This window comes from Lepus europaeus, chromosome 9, assembly GCF_033115175.1.
Source record: "Lepus europaeus isolate LE1 chromosome 9, mLepTim1.pri, whole genome shotgun sequence".
NCBI classification, from domain to species: Eukaryota; Metazoa; Chordata; class Mammalia; order Lagomorpha; family Leporidae; genus Lepus; species Lepus europaeus.
This window is the reverse complement of record NC_084835.1, coordinates 14,195,103-14,201,194: the sequence shown is the minus strand read 5'-3', so window position 1 is coordinate 14,201,194 and position 6,092 is coordinate 14,195,103. Positions and strand designations below refer to the sequence as shown.

Sequence of the window (6,092 nt, the reverse complement as noted above, 5' to 3'; positions counted from 1 at the left end):
CACGGTCTTGAGCTGAGGTGTGACTTCCTCTCTCCGGGCCTTGCTCGATCCACCTAAGCAGGGTTGGGTGGTAGTTCCTCTCAGATACCTCCACAAATCACCGTAAGTGCTGTACTGCACTCCAGTACATTCTCTCTCCAGTTTAAGTGAGGCATAGATCTCAGTGCCCCCAACACTTCCCACGGAGCAGGGCTAAACAGGACATGTTTAAATCAACAGAGATATGTCCTGGGGCCTTAGGTGGCCAGCCCTGGGTGGGTTTCCAGGGCTGTGGAAGATGTGTGTTCACTGTTGAATTCAGTAGATGCGCCCACCCAACTAAGAAATGGGTTCATATTTTAGACCCATCTAACTCTTTCACTGTGACCAGTCCTGAGGAAGTGAAAGATTAAGCCATCTCTGTGCTGCACTCTCACCATCAGAAAGCAGCAGAATCTATGTGATAAGAAGATGCCATTGACCTTAGGAGATCAGGGAGCATGTTATGTGCCCGCCCAGGAGTGCTGGGGACTCGGTCTCTGCATCTTGGAGCTGTTAATATTTGGGGTCCTTTGGGCTGGTGCTGTAGCACAGCAGGTTAAAGCCCTGGCCTAGGCCGGCGCCACGGCTCACTAGGCTAATCCTCCACCTTGCTGTGCCGGCACACCGGGTTCTAGTCCCGGTCGGGGCGCCGGATTCTGTCTCGGTTGCCCCTCTTCCAGGCCAGCTCTCTGCTGTGGCCCGGGAGTGCAGTGGAGGATGGCCCAAGTGCTTGAGCCCTGCACCCCATGGGAGACCAGGAGAAGCACCTGGCTCCTGCCTTCGGATCAGCGCGGTGCGCCGGCCACGGTGGCCATTGGAGGGTGAACCAACGGCAAAGGAAGACGTTTGTCTCTGTCTCTCTCTCACTCTCTCACTGTCCATTCTGCCTGTCAAAAAAAAAAAAAAAAAAGCCCTGGCCTGAAGTGGCAGCATCCCATATGGGTGCCGGTTCTAGTCCCGGCTATTCCTCTTCCAATTCAGCTCTCTGCTATGGCCTGGGAAAGCAGTAGAAGATGGCCCAAGTCCTTAGGCCCCTGCACCCACATGGGAGACCAGGAAGAAGCTCCTGGCTCCTGGCTTTGGATTGGCGCAGTTCCAACTGTTGCAGCCATTTAGGGGAGTGAACCAGCAGATGGAAGACCTCTCTCTCTGTCTCTATCTCTCTCTGTAACTCTGTCTTTCAAATAAATAAAATAAATCATTAAAAAAAAAAGTGAAAAAATATTTGGGGCCTTTTCTGCAGAAAGGGATAGAGGATAGGATAAATGTTTTTTTAAAAGCATATAAAACATTTAGCCAACAGATTTTGCTTCAAGAGGAAGAATAAAGAGGAGTAATAAAAAGACTTAGTGGTTATTGAGCTCTTATGAGTTGCTGGGAGCTTTTTACACTTGGTTTTGTTAGTCCTCAGCATAGTATAGCCAGAGAAACTAAGGCACAGACAGGTGAAGCTACTTTCTCAAGGCCACAAGAGTTGGAATTCAAAACCAAGTCTCTCTGACTGTAGGTATGTAATGAAGCGTTTAATGTATCTGATGACTTACTAATCTGTCGCCTGTTTTAGGCATTTGAGCAGACATCCTGTCTTTCACAGTCTCTACACACTTGCTACCTTTTCGTCTTCTGTGTTAGCCTGACAACCAACATGGAGTGCCCCCAGTGGTGTCCTTGGGTTAACAGCTGCAGTTACTCTGTGTGTGTTGTCTTTAGCATCTCTGTAAAATCAAACCCGGTGCTGCTTATCCAGTTATGCCCTTTAATATTTGTGGAATAGATGATGAAAGCTGGCAGAATCCTCCCTGCAAGTGTGTGCTGCTGTTTCCCACTTGAGCACCCAGCATGCTGAGCTGTGGAGGGCTCAGGGCCCGCTTTAGGAAGGAATAGCGGTACTTGTGTTAGTCTGTTTTTGTTCCTATAACAGAATACCTGAGGTTTCTATTGGCTCATGGTTTTGGAAGTTCAGAGTCCAAAGAGCTTACGTCAAGCTTTGCTGAGAGCCCCTGTTCGCTACATTGCATCCTAGCAAGAACACACATGTCTCTGTGTGTCAGTGTTCTCTCTTTCCCCCTCATTGTAAAACCATTAGAATTCAATCATGTACGGCTCCACCCACTACCTAATCCAAGCTAATCACTTTGCAAAGGCCTCACCACTAATAACAGTTGGATGAGGTTTCCATCCTCCTAATATCATTAACGTAAGACTTTGTGGATTAAACTTCCTGAGTTTAGGGGAGACAAATCCCAGCCAAACCAAATAGGGCTCTTTCCTGTCTTTGCCAAGAGGAAGAAATGGGATGGAAATCCCTGCCACACTCAGCTTTCAGTATGCTTTGTTTTGTCTGCATTTTGGCATCCTTGGGAATAGGACTCCGTAGGGCTTCTTGATCAGAGAAAGGGGGAGGGTTGATGTGATACCAGAAATGATCAGACACAGCTTAGTTAGGGCCACCACACTGCTTCTCAGAGAGAAAAGAGACCATGAGAGCGGCTGTTCTCTCCAGCCAAGGTCTACTGACAGTGGAATGGCGCGGGTGGAGCTCACATCCTCTTCCTAGCCATCGCTTTGGACCCAAGGCAGCTAAGTAGGTTACTAGAAGAGAAAAGACACATAGGAGGCAGTACTACAGGAATGCAGTCAGGAAGCTATCTTAGGCGCACCGTGGCAAGTGGTCAGTTCCCTGCACGTGAGTGTGTGCACACACATACACATGGATGCACACACTCACACATATGTACACATACACATACATGCACACCCTACAGAGCTCTACGCCAAGACAAAAGCCTGTACTCTGAGGATTGCAGTACATGTTTCCTTTTTTTTTTTTTTTAGATCTGTTTTTATTATTTACTTGAAAGACAGAGTTATAGAGAGAGAGAGAGACAGAGAGAGAAAGAGACAGATCTTGCATCTGCTGATCCACTCGCCAAATGGCTGCAACGGCTAGGGCTGGGCCAGGTCAAAGCCAGGACCCAGGAGCTTCTTCCAGGTCACCCACATGGGAGCAGGGGCCCAACCATTTGGGCCATCTTGTGCTGCTTTCCCAGGTGCATTAGCAGGGAGCTGGATCGGAAGTGGAGCAACCAGGGCTCAATCCAGGGCCCATATGGGATGGTGACATTGAAGGCAGCAGCTTTACGCCTCGATGCCAGCCTCCATATTTCCTTTTTTATGGCTGGCTCTGTCCCCTTCCGGACCCCTTGTCTCCTGTGGCCCGATTACATAAATCTGTTTTTTTTTTTTCCCCCAGAAACTCTATACCTTCCTTGAAGAGAAAACTTACCAAGATTAAAGATATGCATAGACACATTAACTCTGAAAACAGTTTCTAAACAATATTTTGGACAGCTGCAGCTTTATTAGAACAGTTTACCCAGTGCAGTGCCTTCCATGTGGTATTCCTGTGATAAAGGCCTATTGAGAAAGAGCGTGGTGAGTGGAAAGAATGTGGGCTCCGTAATCGCACAGACCTGAGTCCAGATCAGCCTTCCCATCTGATAACCGCGCTGAGTTCAGAGTCCTCATTCAGCTGCCACGCCGCAGATAGTGCTAGAGCAGTGATGAGCATTATTTGTTAGAGAATAAATACCTGCCCTCCAAAGATTTTTGAAGATTTCACCATTATATTAGGTGGCCTAAGTTATGCCTTTGTTAAAATTACCAGTAATGTTACTTTGTAGCTGTTCTGCCTATGCATGGAATAATTAGTGCAATTTGAAAGTGCAATTTTAGTTCAACATGCGTTGATGCAGCATACATCTACCAGGTACTGTGTCTGACATTGGGGCTGCTTCTCTCACAAAGCTCCTGTTTTTGCAGAGGGATCAATAGCTATAGATCACTTAGAGTAACAATAATTGGGATAATTATGAAATGTATTAAGTGCTGTCGAAGTACAGATGGGAGCACAGTTCCATTTAGATGGAGAGAGAAGAAAATATGTCAGAAATTTTCTTGTGACCATAGAAACCAGCTCTGGCTGTTGTGAGCAAAAAGAGGATTTATTGGGTGGTTGTTGGGGGCTCACCTGTGAGTATGGGGTTGGAGGCCCAGGCTTGGGCAATGGACTGGAAGCAAGGAGCTCCTAGGGAGACCGGTTTTGAAGTTGTACCAGTTGGGTCCTCATTGTACCACTGCTGTCACCGCAGTCCCCATCAAGTCAGTCTTCATCAGTCCTCCCATCCTGTGATATTCATTCAGGATTAAGCTATCTGGGATGGTGACTGTCAGGTGCCCACCCCTGACCAGAACAGAATGTACACACCTGGACCCCTCCCAGATAGTGCACTGTCCTCCCCAAGATGCCAGCATGGGGTCTTTTAAATAAGGTGCTGAAGAGAGGGTTGATTGAGTCCTGGACAGTTGAAAAATAGCAGAGCATTTGGGCAAAGCCTTGAGGGATTTGCTGGACTGGCAGGCAGGCTATAGAAAGAGAGGCATTTATGGCAGCAGTTCTGACAAGGAACAGTAGGGGCCCGAGGCGAGTGCAGTGGAGGCCCTGTGTCTGTGGAGAAGTGAGAGCCGCAGTGTGCACGAGGCAGTATTTTATGAGACTAGGTCAAAGAAAGATGTTACTTCAGTTTCTGGTATCCACACAAGGGGAGCCCAGGCAAGGATTCCGGATGAGTCCACAGAGACTTCGAGCAGGTCTCTGAGGAGGTCCTGAGGCCTGGTGGGACAGCTCACCTTCACGGATGCGAAGCTGACTCCAGCAGCTCCATGTTCTCCGATGTCTTCCTAGCCCAGGTCATGGGTGCCAACAGTGGAGGCAGGACAGTAGTGCCCGAAGAGCCCAGGGTGCCCCAGCAGCAGGGGAGCAACTGCCCACCCGCCGGCTGAGGGTGTGACCAAGGCCATGCAGCCCGTTTGCTGGTCAGTTAGGGGCTGCTTCTGTGACTCCCTTAACCTCGTGGCACCCCAAAGACCTTAGTACCCAGGACCCTCAGGTTAAAGTTGCCATCAGGTTGGGGAAGGATTTGTGTGCTCCCTGGGTGCCACTTGCCATGGGAGAGCCCTGGCTCACACCTGCCTGGCTCTGCTCGGTTCGTGACTGTCCCTCTGACCTGGAGCCTGGGCTGTCCATGGGCCCTGGTTCTCAGCAAGAAGTCATAGTCGTCACAAGCTATGTTTGAACAACTTCTCTGAACCCTCACTCCTGCGAGCTGCAGGGAGAAGCAGCAGGCAGCGGAGTTGAATTGCTGGCTCCTTTCTCCCTCCCCCACGGCTGTCTTTTCAGCCTGCAGATTTAGATACACGGGTAAGCTCCACTTGGCCCGGCTCTTGCTTATTTCAAGGGGCATGTTGTTACCCTGTACCTAAAGACAGCCCCTGCCTCCCTCACAGGCAGGGATTTTATTCTCCATCATTACTTTTTAAAAGGTGTTCAGCTAGAAAATTGCATATTATTTCCTCTGTAAAGGTTTTTCCTTGCTGCCTTTGTGTAGCTACAGCTGTCATAACCGCAGTTGATATTTTGTGTGCCTGCGCATGCAAGTGCACGGTGCGGGAGGAGAGATAATCAGGCTGTCCTCCTGGGCAGCAGCCTTCCAGTTCGGCTTTTATGAACTGGATTTAAGAAATGAATAAGTCAGATCGTATCACTCTCCTGCTCAGAGCTCTCCAGCGCTTCCGCGGGCTCACAGAAGTCAGTACCAACCCCTCCTCTCGGCCTGCAAGGCCCTGCACCTTCGGGCCACAGCCCGTTTTTCATCCTGTCGATCGCCACCCCCGCGACGCGACCCCCAGCCTTCTGTGATGGTGTTTGCTGTGTTCTTCCTGCCCCTGAACGAGCCACGCTTGTTCCCACTCAGGCGCCTTCGCATGTGTCCTCTGCCAGGAGCGGACTGCCCTGAGGTCTTTGTGGGCTCCCCCCCCAATGCTGTCATGCAGCCCTCAGCTCAAATGTCACCTCCTGAGAGGGACCCTCTCTGGTCGCTCCCCATCAACTAGTCCTCACCGCCGCCTCTCCGGCCTCCCCTCTGCTGTTCACAGCCTGTCATGCCCGTTTGGGTCCACCTAGCCGTCCCCTCCTGGTGTGTGTCGCTCACCCGAGCGCCCCACGCTCTGAG

At 50.1% G+C, this 6,092-nt stretch overlaps 1 protein-coding gene across 2 annotated transcripts in view; it reads left to right on the top strand.

Moving 5' to 3' along the window:
- Nucleotides 1-6,092, top strand: part of CHCHD6 (coiled-coil-helix-coiled-coil-helix domain containing 6) — a 248,095-nt gene that overhangs the window by 107,270 nt on the left and 134,733 nt on the right. The gene's annotated exons all lie outside the window — the stretch shown is intronic.